The sequence below is a fragment of the Peromyscus maniculatus genome, chromosome 5 (assembly GCF_049852395.1).
Source record: "Peromyscus maniculatus bairdii isolate BWxNUB_F1_BW_parent chromosome 5, HU_Pman_BW_mat_3.1, whole genome shotgun sequence".
NCBI classification, from domain to species: Eukaryota; Metazoa; Chordata; class Mammalia; order Rodentia; family Cricetidae; genus Peromyscus; species Peromyscus maniculatus.
In genome coordinates this window covers 100,702,516-100,717,378 of record NC_134856.1, presented here as the reverse complement: position 1 = coordinate 100,717,378, position 14,863 = coordinate 100,702,516, and the positions used below count along the sequence as shown (strand labels likewise).

At 36.6% G+C, this 14,863-nt stretch overlaps 1 pseudogene; it reads left to right on the top strand.

The window, feature by feature from the left end:
* Positions 1–13,579: 13,579 nt before the first annotated feature.
* Positions 13,580–13,685, top strand: LOC121829938 (U2 spliceosomal RNA; annotated as a pseudogene).
* The last annotated feature ends 1,178 nt before the right edge of the window (positions 13,686–14,863 follow it).

Sequence of the window (14,863 nt, the reverse complement as noted above, 5' to 3'; positions counted from 1 at the left end):
TCAGGTCTTATGAAAGCCAGAAATTGACAAGTCTCCACTCCAACCACTAATGTAGACAAACAAAACTATACAACATACTGTTTTCCACACATTGGTAGAGGCAATAGATAGTAGGTTTATATTGGTGATCTTAAATATTGGAGCCCTCTCTAGAAAGTGTTACTTTTCCTAAGTCATTTACTAAAGAGATAAGTTGAGGAAGCATGTGTCTCACCAACTCTGGAATCCCTCCCTTGCAGCAGAAGGTTGATTTCTTCCACTTGCAAGAACTGCTTGACAGATTTACTTTGGGGTATGGAGATGCTGGTAGAGTTCACATTCATCGACATGCTCTCTTCTATCGAAAGGCATCCCTTAGTGTCTGTAAACGGTCGGTTCCAAATCATCCTGCAGATTTCTAATAGTGTCTTTAAAGGGTTGATTCAAGGTCATCCTGCAGATTCCTAATAGTGTCTTTAAAGGGTTGGTTCTAGCTCATCCTGCAGATTCCTAAATCTAAGAATGCACGACTTTCTATGAATTGTCATTGTTTTTGCTCATGATCTATTTGTATTCTCTCATGAACTTCGTGTCTCTAGGTTATTTATAATACCTAAAACAATGTGAACATTATATAAATAGTTGTCATACAGTATTGTAGAGGAAATGATGATGGGAATAAAGTGTCTGTACATATTCATATGGATGGGATTTTTCATAAGTTCTTTTTGACTCCAGGTTGGCCACATCAACACATGTGGACACAGAGGGCTGACTGTACTGTGCTGCCCACAGTTCAGATCACATAACTCCCTCTAGACACTAAACCTATGTTTGTTTCAGGAGAAAATTCACCTTACATCTATGAAATTTGAATACTCTGGAATAGTCAAGGTCTCTATATGTTTCAGAAGATGGTAGCATCTTGTTTTCTGGAATAAATGCATGTGAGTCCCTAGGTTTGCATCAGTTTAAAGAGATAATGAAGAGAAAAGATTTTTTTTTGTTTTTTTTTGTTTTTTTTTTTTTTGTTTTTGTTTTTCGAGACAGGGTTTCTCTGTGTAGCTTTGCGCCTTTCCTGGATCTCACTCTGTAGACCAGGCTGGCCTCGAACTCACAAAGATCCGCCTGGCTCTGCCTCCCGAGTGCTGGGATTAAAGGTGTGCGCCACCACCGCCCGGCATGAGAAAAGATTCTTTATACCACTCCATGCACACATCACAACATTCACATCTCTAAAAAATATGCCTCAGGGCAACTTGAATATTAGAGAAATGCCTCCCATTTTTTCCAATATGGCTTATCTTTATTATAACCTTGAAATACGTAAAGCTTTTATGTTTTTGTTGGTTTTGTTTGTTTGTTTCATTTTATTTTGTAGGTCTTTAAAATTCTGTTTACTGATGTTGCTGACTTTTTAAAGCCATAGCTAATGTTTGGCCCTTACTTTTCTGTGTTATAGCAATTGACTGTTTTACTTCTCTATTGAAAGCTTGCCAGGTATAGAGTCCACCTTACTGGGACTCACACTGCTTTTGTTGATCTTAGTTACATTTTTGCAGTTTGTGTGGGGCAAATGAGAGCTTCCTTTTATGCTTCCCACTATTAAGGGGGGCATAGTATTACATACAACACAAAGAGTGAGCACTGTGGGTATTTTGTAAGGACTGAAGATGGGACTATTGTTTAAATTCAGTTTTGATTCCTTTGAAAGAACATGCGCGCGCGCGCTCGCGCGCGCACACACACACACGCACGCGCGCGCAAAGGGCCAGTTTGAATTCATATAAGTTTTGCCACACAATTATATCATGGTATTGACATTAGGGCCTCTGGGGTGTCTCTTGCTCTGCTGCTTTGCAGTTTATTGGTTCCACGATTACATTACTCTCTATCTGATTTTCTCACCATTTCTCCTTCTATTTTGCTATGACCAAAGTTCTGCTTGGGGTGGCAGATACAAGAGGCTCCAGGATGCTGGCATCATATTCTATTTCCTTCGGATCTTGGATGTTTGCATCATGTTCTACATTTTATTAAAAGAAAAAGAATCAATAGTCTAGAAGCCTTATTAATTTCCATTGAAATCTGATGTTATTTGGGAAGAGTCATTCTTCTGATGTCTACAACTTTAATTTTATAAAGTACAGATGAACCCTTTTATGACTACATCAACTAATTACATTTGCTTAAGGAAAAAAGAGAAGAGACTATATTTTTTCTTTATTATGTCTATATAAACAATCTCAATAATTGCAAAAAGAAAAGAAAGATATAATAGTGATCCATGTAATCCTAATTAGTTCAATGGATACTAGGTCTCTATCAATCACCTATATAACTTAGAAGTAGGCATGTGTTAGTCAAAGAACCATTAGCTTGTGAGTTAATAGTCTCTGTAAAGCAAATATCTTTAGACACAGAATATCTTGGGCATGGGTCTTGACATATCTCTGAAAATAGAACCCCAGGAAACACATGCCTAAAACTTGTATTTCTGCCTTTTGATCAATAGGTGAGCATGAGGTAGGCAATGCAATTGGAAATTAGATTAGAAGTTTGACTGGGGCTTGATGTGGTGAGATGCTGGATCATAACAGAAGTCTAACACAACGATTTCAAATTCCTGTTGAATATAGGTGTCTGGAATCCCAGGCTTTAAGTGCCTTGTAGTGAATTCCGTCATCTGCCACCTTTTATCAAAAGCTATAGTGACAAGGTTTTCATGACTTCCTAAATGTCTGCACTTGCTTGCTCTATTTTTCTTGATAAAATTTATTTGTATATATGTAATTTGATACATATCAGATATATTATATATACACACATAAATATATGCATAATGCATTGGTATTTCTAGTATATTCATCCTCAATTTTATCATTTTTGTTAATAGCCTTGCTTTCCCTATACTTTCCTTCTGGACATACCCATACCTGTGACTCCCTCTTACTCACCTCAAACCTTCATCTGGAATTAACTCAGTCAGCTCTGTCTTTTGTTATGAACTTCTTAGGGCCAATAGTATTCTTGTAGTTGAAGTAATAAATACCTAGTAAAGTATACAATGAATACCTTAGAATGTAGTAAATCTAAGACACAAACTTTAGCATCATAGCATTGCCATCAATGACATTTAATAAAATTTATTTACCCTTAAGACCTATTAAAAATCTCATTCTAATTAATGGTGAATGCCATTTCTAAGAAAATAAAAATATTATTTTCTAAGGCAATATCAGAAATAGAGTAAAATTTCAGCAGAGTTACAAAATTATTCATAATATATAAACTTTAATTTTAAAGAAGGCAAAGTTATATTTTCTTACAGAAAACATTCACAGAGAAAATTCACCAAAATTAGAGTGCCTATAATTTTACCCTAAGGTAGAGGAATTTTGAGTAACTTTTATTTTTCTTTAATACTCAGATTTTATTTTCCTATAACAATCACATCTTGCTCTTTTATCAGTAAATACTTTAATCTCAATACAAGAATATTGCTTAAGCAATGATATTTAGTTAAAGAATTTCCACCCCCAATCAGGTATGAGGACTATAAAGTGATACTTTGTTGTTGGGCAGTGTATGTGGTCCAGTTTCCATGTACCCTTTCTGACATTTGTTCTGCTTTTCCACATCCTCTCTGAAAGAGGCACATGAATACAGAGAGAGAGAGAGAGAGAGAGAGAGAGAGAGAGAGAGAGAGAGAGAGAGAGAGAGAGAAAAGAAGAAGAAGAAGAAGAAGAAGAAGAAGAAGAAGAAGAAGAAGAAGAAGAAGAAGAAGAAGAAGAAGAAAGGGAGGGAGGGAGGGAGGGAGGGAGGGAGGGAGGGAGAGAGAGGGAGTGTTCTGCTATTAAAAATCTGTCCTGGAGCCAGCAGTGGTGGCATGGGCCTTTAATCCCATCACTTGGGAAGCAGAATCTTTCTGAGTTTCAGGACAGCCTGGTCTACAAAGTGAGTTCCAGGACAGCCAGAGCTACACAGAGAAACCCTGTCTCAAAAAAACCAACCAACAAAATACACACACACACATACAAAAAAAATTTTGTCTATACAATTCTCATTTTTTCAGCCCAGTTACTAAAGATTGGTAGCTTGACTGCCACTAAACACAAAAGAGTGTTTGCTTTGTGGCAATCCTCAGACACTAATGCAGCCTTCTTTGTGGTGTGGTCCTTACTGTGTTTTTCATTCTTCAACTTGTTTTTAACTCAGCAGCATACTGTAAACCCTGTTCCACACGTTTATGACTTTTCTCTGGTTCTTATCATGGTCACATGCACTTCTGTTACAGAGACATAAGTATCTCTTTGTGTGAATGAATTTGTATGTATTTCCTCGAACTTTTGATGTCACAAGCAATACTGTAAGAACTATAATGCTTATTTGTATCCCTTGATGCATTATTGTAACTCTGAAACATTTCTAGTGGAGAGTTTTTATATAAAGCACGCAAATTAATTTGATGAATACAGGCAATTTGCTCTCAACAGTCATTGTAGAGCAATGGTTAATGGCTTTATGAACAATCATTTCAGTTTGCACATCAGCCAGTTATCCATTTTCTGTTCAGCACCAGATGAGACAAACTGGTTGGTATATTATTTAATTACCAGTGAGGGAAATTGTGTTTATTTTTTAAAATATCTGTTTGGTCTTTTGCCTTTATAGGAATTTTTTTTATTATTGTTGCACTGCAACTTAATATATTACAAATTTTTCTCAATGTATTATTTTTTTCATCTTATTGAAGGTTTTGTTTGCCTTATAAAACTCAAAAACTTCCTTTTAATGTCTAGGTTTCCTTTTAGACTCACAAAAGCTTCTTTGATTTAAGTCCATGGATTTTTTTTAGGTGATGTCATCAGACTTCCTACAAAGACTGTGCAAGAGCAGATCTACAAAAGCAGATCTCTCTCATCCTAAGTTATAGAATGAGTGAAGTGATCTAGTCTCACTTCCACATTTCCCTAGAGCAATAGTTCTCAACTTTGCTAGTGCTGTGACCCTTTGATATAGTTCCTCATGTTGTGGTAACCCCCAAGCACAAAATTATTTTCATTGCTATTTCATAGCTGTAATTTTACTACTATTATGAATCATAATGGAAATATCTATGTTTTCCAATGGTCTTAGGTGACCACTGTGAAAGGGACATTTGACCAAAAAGATTGTGAACCCATGTTGAGAACCACTGCCCTAGGGCCAGAGGAATAACTAATTTGACAAGGATTCTGAGAAATTAATAGGTCCAAATTACAAGTATGTGTTCTGACTATTTCAGCTCAGTTTTCTATGGCATTGCCTCTTGGCTTCTGGGATACATACTCTAAAGTATGTACAGTGGGCCAGAAATGATGTACATTGCAAATGATTATACTGTGGGCAGAGATACATTGCATTGGCATACATTTATATAAAGATGCCATATCAATAGTTTTTTAAGATTAATAAAATAAGACATTAGGGGAAGCACAATAAATGGGGAATTAAAATACAATTTGTCAATCTATAATATACATAGAAAGTTAAATAAATGGTGGCATCTATAATGTTACTTGCTGTTGAGACCTGTATTCTTCATGTTTACAGTTTCTTGGACAATGAGAAATTTCCCTTAAGATGCAGTAACCATGGAAGCTTGTATTGGGAAGGAGTCTCTGTCATCAGAGTCCCTAAGTGACTACAGTGAATAGAGACCTCCACCAATCCACACTGCTAATGACATATGAACAGGAAACAATACTGTGTTAAGTTCCTATAACTTTGAAGTTGTTCATTACTGCTGATGCTGACCATTAAATTCATCAGTGCATGCTGTGGTAAATGAATCTTATCAGAAGCTTCTGGAGACCCAGTGAGATGCCCATTATTTTTGTTTGTTTCAGCTTTTTCAGTTCTATACAGATAGATAAGGTGTGTCTGCTGTGCATATTGGCCCATTTTTAATTACAGCAAAGGGAACAGAAACCTTTCCTTCATCTCAAGTTGTGTGTTACACTTCATCATCCAATCAGAGACTATACCTTTGGAGTGTACCTGGAGAGTTTCTCTCTGGGTCCCACCAAGCCCACTTAAAAAATAATCACTCAGAAGCTTATATTACTTATAAACTGTAGGGCCATTCCAGGCTTCTTGCTATCTAGTTCTTATATCTTAAATTAACCCATTTCTATTAATCTATAAGTTGCCATGTAGCTAGTGGCTTACCAGTATCTTAACATCTGCTTCTCATGGTGGCAGCTGTCAGCGTCTCCTCACTCAGCCTTCCTGTTCCCAGCATTCTCCTCTCTCTTTGGTCCGCCTCTACTTTCTGCCTGGCTACTGGCCAATCAGCACTTTATTTATTAACCAATCAGAGCAATACATTCACAGCATAGAAAACATCCCACAGCATCGGAGGATGTGGAAAGACTACCCATGACATGAGTAAAAGTGAAACCTGATTTTCACTGAACAAATGGTTCATTTCATTTTTTAAATTTTTTTATTAGTGCACATTATTATTTATTTGTCACCATATTAATCACATTGTTACTCTTCCTTCCTCTTCTTCAACCTAATAGTCCCCCTTGTTTTTCCTATCATTCTTTCAGAATCAAGCCGCCCCCTGCCCCATTTGTCTGAAAACATACACTGTTTGTTTGCATGGGTCTGCTTTATTTCACTTAACATGTTCTCTAGCTCCATTCATTTTTTCCTGCAAGTGGCATAATTTCATTCTCTTTTTAGAGCTGTGTGAACTACTTCTTGTGGAAAATATTTCCTGATATGTGTTTATGCTCTGCAAAATGGAGTGCAGTGGTAATGACGGGACAGCATTTGGTAGCTCACAAAAGTCATCTTCCTCGAGTCTCCATTCTTGTGGAAATTTCACAATTGCTTCATAGGGCCAAAGTTGGAGCAAACCACATCCTTCACACTATTGTGTTTAATATGACAAATTCAATTCAGGAATATGGCTTCAAACTTTACCACCTTTAGTGTAAAAATGAGGGGTGAAGTGGATGAAAAAAATAGAACTTTTAGAAATTTCACCATCTGATGTAAAAATGGAGCTTAGTAGTACAAAGTAGCAAGGACTGTTTGTGGGAGCAATCTGTGTGACATTATTCTGCTGTCTATAAATATGTCCTCGGTGCAGAGAGGCTGAGGAGGGGGGAACTGCCCTGTAATATCCATGTAGAGTAGTGAAGGACTGATTTCCAAATGAAGGCAAGTGCTGCTGCAGTAATGGGGCATCAAACAGGCAAAATTGTACGTGTTGTCAATGACTACAATGTAATTTCATTGATTTACAATGTTGAAACTGAAGACATGATTTCTAGCTTATGGAAGGTGTCACACTGGAGTAATTGCACACCAACTGGATTTTATGACCAGAAAAGAACCTGGTAATGCCCACGCAGATCCCTCTGGCTGCATAGCGCTTAGGGTTGTTCTCAGGGAGTTATTATTAGCCGTTGTCCTGCTTTAATACTCACAGAGGGCACAGGTGTCACACATACTTACATATTAAATCCTGGTTCAATGTATTATTTTTTGTAATGATGTGGAAGTAAGTGCTGTTCAATTGGGATTCATACTTTGATTTTTTTTTTTTTTTTTTTTTTTTTTTTTTTTTTTTTTTGGTTTTTCAAGACAGGGTTTCTCTGTGTAGCTTTGCGCCTTTTCCTGGAGCTCACTTGGTAGCCCAGGCTGGCCTCGAACTCACAGAGACCCGCCTGCCTCCGCCTCCCGAGTGCTGGGATTAAAGGCGTGCGCCACCAACGCCCGGCTCATACTTTGATTTTTAATTTTCACATTTTCCTGGGTTAGCAATATACTAGTAAGCTAGTCTGTCTGAATTCTGGACATTAGCAGTGAGACAAAATTCCTATTCAGTTAAATGATCATGAGGGAAAGCATGTGAGACTTTACAGTATACTGTATTAACAGTCAATTTGATACAGGTATCCAACAAATTACATGAGATGTTCAACACTTTATCATAAGCAGGCTATGTGTTAGATGACTTTGCCCACCTGTAGGCACATCTAAGCATCCTGTGCACATCTGAGGCAGGCTAAGCTAAGTCATGATCTGGGTTAGCTGTATTACATACATTGTTGACTTATTATATTTGAGCTTAACAATAGGTTTATAGGAGAACAAGAAGCATAGTATTTTAATTATCCAAAGGAAAATATCTTAGATTTGTTTACTTGGACTAGTCCATAGCCACTCTGTTCTCTTCATTCTCCCTTACCCAGGTGTGCATGGCACCCTAAGCATCATGCTGCCAAGAGTGCATGCATTTTTACATGCCCTGGCTCAAGTACGAAGGCAAAAGAAAACATCTTTCCCTAAGCATCTCACCAGAGTCTTCAGCCGTGATTGCCATGCACTGGGAACCATAAGATTGTAGGCTCCATTTCAGAGCTGAAACAAAGTCTCCAGGGAGTGGAATGTGGAAAAGTACATTCTGAACAAGAACTCCAGTGGATTCTTGTGCTCAGTGGAATATGGGAATGTAGAAGTAAAAGAATATATGATCCATATAAAAAATTCAGAGAACATCTAGGACTTATTTTCATTGTTATTTTAACATGCATTTATAATTTATTCTAATTTATAAAACTGCAGAAGTTCATATTTATACCAGCTTTTTAAACATGTTTTATGCTGTTTTGAAATGCATTACATTCAAGGTGGGTTTTTTTGTGCATAAGACTACACTCAAATATATTTATATAGGAATTAAAGTATATTCTATGTTAAAACTTTCTTTGGAGCTAACTCCTTCCATTTTTGACAATGAAATGTCTTGAAATATTTTGAGAAAATTTTCTTTAATGAAGAAGCAAATTCTAGCATTTTAATTTAATCTTAAAGAGATTAGTTTTAAAGAAACCGATACAAATTTACAAACCTTCTTTCAAAATATTGTCTCCTGAGTCATGAAATAATAAAGGTTTTCTCAGGTTGTCCTGCACTGTGGTGTGATTAAATTAGAAATCTATTTATATTCTGACAAATTGTTGTGGTCAACACAGGGTATGATTTCTTACAAGCTACAAATTGCTGAGTGAGTTCATGAATAAGTTGATAAATATGAACAGTTTTCTGCAGAGAAATATGCTCAGGTTAGCATTTAGGAAGAAGAGAGTATTGTGTTACATATAGTATTTTATGAGGGTTGTTATATTATGGAACTATAATTGGTTTAATTGGAAAACATTAGCATACTAACAAATTATCATCAATATTGAAGGCATGAAATGTGAATTCTTACCTGTGGTTACTCCAGAGGTGGTTTGGTTTCTTTCTGAGTCCTCATCAGGTATGGGCTTTCTTCACGTAAAATAGGTTGTTGGCACAGGAGCACATGGCCTTGTGGTTAATGACTAATTGTAACTGCAATTATATCACCTGACTCTTCAAGGTTGTCAACTCTGTAGTCATATCTAGTATACTCCCCTGTAAGTTTGTTCCTTACAGGAATAACATAAATTCATGCCCTGTGTCTACAGCTTGAGTTGGGTAATTTTCAGCACCTTGGTCAGCTCCTGAGCCCACTGTGCAGACTTCAGAGGAGAGCTGCCCATCCTACCTTCAAATGCAGCACTGCATTTAGTCCCACATGGTGAACCTGTGGTACTTGTCCATTCTATGTATGTAGAAGGAGGAGTTTCTAGGCACAGTTGGACAGTCTCTGTGTTCTTTTCCTGACAAGATTCCTAGGGACACTGCTGTTAGTAGACGTTCTGGAATTTGCCATTGCCTGTTTACTTTTTGGGGTTCTCACTCTTTATGTCTGCCTTTCCATCACTGCCCACATTTTCAGCTTGATACTAAGATATTTTGCTTTTATTAAAATAACTTTAATGAAATTAATTATTATATCATAACTTGATGTTCACATTCACTTATTCTAAAAGTAGAACTTAATAATGTTAGTGAATTTATAGATACGCAAACATCCCCACTAATCTGTTTTATAACACTGCCCTCATTCCAATGCTTTTTCAAGCCCATTTGCAGACAGTTGCCCTCCTAGCTATAGCCCAGTCAGTTTGCAATGTTTCTGTCAGTGTAAACCTACCTTTTCCAGATGTTGTATTTGTCTATTTTACTTTAAACACTTTAATCTATCCACCCATAGATGATAGACTCTTCAATCGTTTCCAGTTTTTTTACTACTACAGTAACATTGACTTGACCATTCACATACATGCTTATGTGGACACATCTTTTCACTCTTTCGATAGATATATGGGATTAGAATTTAGGTCATGTTTATATGTTAACATTTCAGTTTTAGAAACTGCTAAACGAACCGTTTTCTAAAGTAACTGTACCATTTTACATTATCAATATTGGACAAAGAGTCCAGGTTTCTGAAATTCACACCAGAAATCGGTATTGTTCTTTTTAAATATTTATTTTTTATTACTTTTAGTTAGGTGTATATGCGTGTATTTGTGTACCATGCCCACAGACAGATAGAAGAGGCTGTTGCTTCCTTTGGAGCTGGAGTTACAGATAGTTTTGAGCCACAGTGTGGTTGCAGGAAATTGAACTTGGGTCCCCTTGAAGAACTGTTAACTGCTGAGCCTTCATGCTGGGCCTCAGTATTGTCCTTTAAAAATGTGTAATCATTAGAGTTGCTGCATAGTGCTACCTTATTATGTCAAGTATGGTTTAATTTGCATCTAGTTAATGGTGATCATAATGCTTTTTTGTATGTTTTAGATATCTGCATATTATCTTCAATGAAAATACATTTAAGACATTTGTACATTTTGAAATTGAATTATCCTATTAACTTGAAGAGTTCACATATATTTTAGATATAAATGTTATGGCAGAACTATAATTTTTGATGTCCCTTCCAGTTGTAGTTAATCTTTTGCTTTTTTATGGCAAAATTAGAAATACAAAAGTTATAATTACAGTAAGGATAATAATTATGAGCTATGGTGAACCACGTCAATAATAATTATGAACCACAGCAATGACCAGAATAGTACAATAACTCTAAGGGTGCAATAATGCCATGCATACCTTAGGTGGTAGCTGACAGCTCTAATTATACTTAAGACCCTCTCAACAAGAGGGAAATCATGTCTATCACTGGAAACCTAGTCAACTGCTAGAGCTAGAGAAGTCATGGACCTTGAAGGAGAACCTATAACCACTATTTTACTAAACCAGCATAACTCCTAAGTACATTCTTAATATTTGCCCTTAAACCCACAGATACCCTGCAGCAAGAAAACTTTTGCAGCAAATTGAGACCATTGCAAAAAAAACCAAACAAACAAACAAAAAAAACCCCACAATCAACCAAAATACAGAATTGTGGAGCCAGTCCTGCTGGGTACATCTATACCACAACTTCCACACCTAAGGCTCAAGGATCATTGCAGAAGAGGGAGTGGAAATATTCTAAGAGCAAGTTTGCTGTGATATGATGTGTCTCCTAGGAAAATCAGAAGCTACACCCATAAAGTCTCACCACCATGACTCTCTAAACAGATGAACAAGGAAACAACAATAGATATGCTAACATGAATGAGGATATGGGGGAGCCCAGGAGGCCTCGAAACTACCCAAAGAACTACTAGCAACTAAGGAATGTTGAGAACAGGGAAATAGCCTTCTGAAGGGAAGAACAGACTGTTATCCAATACCAAATGATCAGTCTTGAAGACATGCATACAAGTAATATACAGATTGAGAAGATTGTATTTATGTATTTAAGAATGTACATATATACATATATATGTGTGTTAATATACATTGAATATGTAATATACATATATTATACATACATATATAAGGAATATATTCCTAATATATATGTGTTTTATATATATATATATATGTGTGTGTGTGTGTGTGTGTGTGTGTGTATGTGTGTGTGTGTGTGTGTGTAATAACAAAGAAAAAGAGGCCATGAATTTGAAAAAGAGCAAGAAGGGATATATGAGAGGGTTTGGAAAGAGAAAAAGAAAAGAGGAAATTATGTTATTATATTATAATCTCAAATATAAAAAGAAATAATTTTTAAAAGTTTATTTTATTTATTTTATTTTATTTAAATTTACTTATAACAATTCCTCTTTTTCTTTCCTTCCACCCTCCCCTCCCCTGCCTCTCCTTTCAACCTCTCCCATATACTCCTTTCATTCTCAAATTGCTGGTTTCTTTTTCTTGATTTTTTTTATACACATGCATGTGTATGCGTGTGTGCGTGCGTGCATGTGTGTGTGTGTGTATGTATGTATGTATGTATGCATGTATGTACATACATATAAATATGACCTGATGAGTCCATTTAGTGTTCCTTTTGTGCGTGTGACTTCAGGGCTGACCACTTTGTGCTGGATAATCAGTTGTAGTGTTTATTCCTGGGAGAGACCAATTCTCCCTCTCTCAGCTGTCACTGGTTGTCCGTAGTTCTTTGTCTATGGGAGGGACCCTGTTCATGTTTATTTAGGCAGCCATATTGTTGAGATATCATGGGTGTAGTTTCCCTGTTGTTTCTAAGAGACACAATCTCACAGCAGACTTCCTGGTCCTCTGAGCCCTACGTGAAGGAGTTGTGTAGCAGATGTAACCCCCTGAGGATGGGCTCTCCATCATTGCTGCATTATGGCCAGTTATGGTCTTCTGTAATGGTCTCTCCATTTGCTGCAAAGAGAAACTTCTTTAATGAGAGGTAAGAGCTACACTTACTGTGGGTACAAGGATAAGTTTGAGAATGTAGCTAGGGGTTTTATTGGTCTAGTAAAGTGTCAGTAGTAAGTTTTCCTCTAAGATCTATGATCTCACTAGTCATGATAGTTGGCTATGTTTCTAGTACCAGACATGATTTTCTTCCTGTTGAGCAGGCTGTAAGTCCAATTAAACAGCTGTTGGTTACCATGAAAATATGAGTGCCACTATTGCACCTTTAGGGATATCTTGCCATGATAGTCATTGTTATGTTTCATAGGTGTCACAGCTGGGCAGGACTATTGATTTCTCTCTTATCTTGGCAGTTTGCCAAGCACTTTCTGGTACTGTGAAAGTTGGACAATAGTACAGAGACTTTCAGTTTAGTTCTATCTGGGATTTTCCAAGGCTTGTGTCTGAGTCATGCAGTATATATTTAGCAATAGGAACTTACCTTCAACTTCTGAGAGGTGACCAAAGGTAACAGCAACAGTCTATATTGTCTTGGGAGTCCCTTGGTATCTCCTGACCAACAACTCAAAAAGACGTTTCTCAAGCTAGGTCTTGTTTTTTTTTATTTATTTTTTATTAGACAGCCTAGGGCTCTTGTGGGAAACAGTGTTAGCCTGAGCTGCATAATTTTATTTAGCACACACACACACACACACACACACACACACACACACACACACAGAGAATTATGATAATATATAGTGTATATTATTCATAATTTTAGTTAAATGTAAAAACATAATAATCGCTTGAGGTTTTATCAAATATCCTAAGTGTTGTCTGTCTCTTTTCCTCCTTCTCCTTTGTATTGATCTCTCTCCCTCCTCTCTAATTAAAGTACCTCTCCTCACTTTTCCCATTTTCCCTTTTATAGTATCTGTATATTGTTTCTTGGCCTTTTGGCTAAGATCAAGTATAGTACTTGTTATTATCAGTTTGATGTTTTACCTTTCTAAAAAAATTATTTTTTTAAAAATTAATTAGGCTAATTTTAATTGTTGAATTAAAAACATAAAAAATTGTACATATGAGTAGAGTTATGCATGATTCATCAACACATATATGTATTGTATAATACTTAAATCTGGTTATAATATCTACTCAAACACTAATATTTTTTGTTTTTTGAGATAAGGTCTCTCTATGTTGCTCTGGCTGTCCTGAAAAAAATTATGTAGATCAGGTTGGCCTTTAAGTTACAGAAATCCACCTACCTCCCCGAGACCACACCAAAGTGTTGGGATTAAGGTATGGGCCACCACACCTAGCCATTCATCATTTGTTTCTGGTGGAAATATTCAAACTCATTTTGATAACACTTTGAAGCATGCACTATGAAATCGTTATCTAAGGTCACCCTGCAGTATAACGCAGTAGAATTTCTCTGTCTATCCAACTGTAATATTTGGCTCAACAAATGTTGTGGTAAGTGGGTCCATCCACGTTCTGAACAACGAAAACTAAATCCTTACCTCCCAAAAAGCAACTCAAACTAGACTGAAGACAAAAATGAGACCTGAAACTGTGGAACTGCTAAAAGAAAAGGGAGTGAGTGACTTCATAACATTAGCATAAGACTCAACAACACTGGAGAGAAAAGCAAAGCTAGACAAATTTAGTTACAATAAACTTATGCACACAGAAAAGGAAATGATTATTGGAAATCAAGAGACAAACGACAGAATGCAGGAGTATATTTGCTATTTCAAAACTACATCTGACAGGGGTTTAATATCACAAAATGCAGGAAAATAACAGGGCTGGGTGATGGCTCAGCTGGTAAATTACTTGTCTTGTAAACACAAGGGCTCAAGTTCAATCCCCAGAAACTATGAAAAAAAAAAGTTGGTGTGGGAGTGTGTGATTATCCCAGGACTAGGGAGGCAGAACCAGATGGATCTCTGGAGTCTCCTGACAAACCAACTTCACCTAATTGGTAGGTTCTAGGCCAATGAAAGACCCAGTCTCAAAACATTGTATAGGACACCTGAGAAATTATACCCAAGATTGTCCTCTAGCTTCCACATACATGCACACATGTGCACAAATGCATATGAGTGCACAGAGAGGTGTATATAAACACACACACACACACACACACACACACACACACACACACACACACCTCAATTGTACAAACTGTATAACCAAATTTAAAATCAAGCAT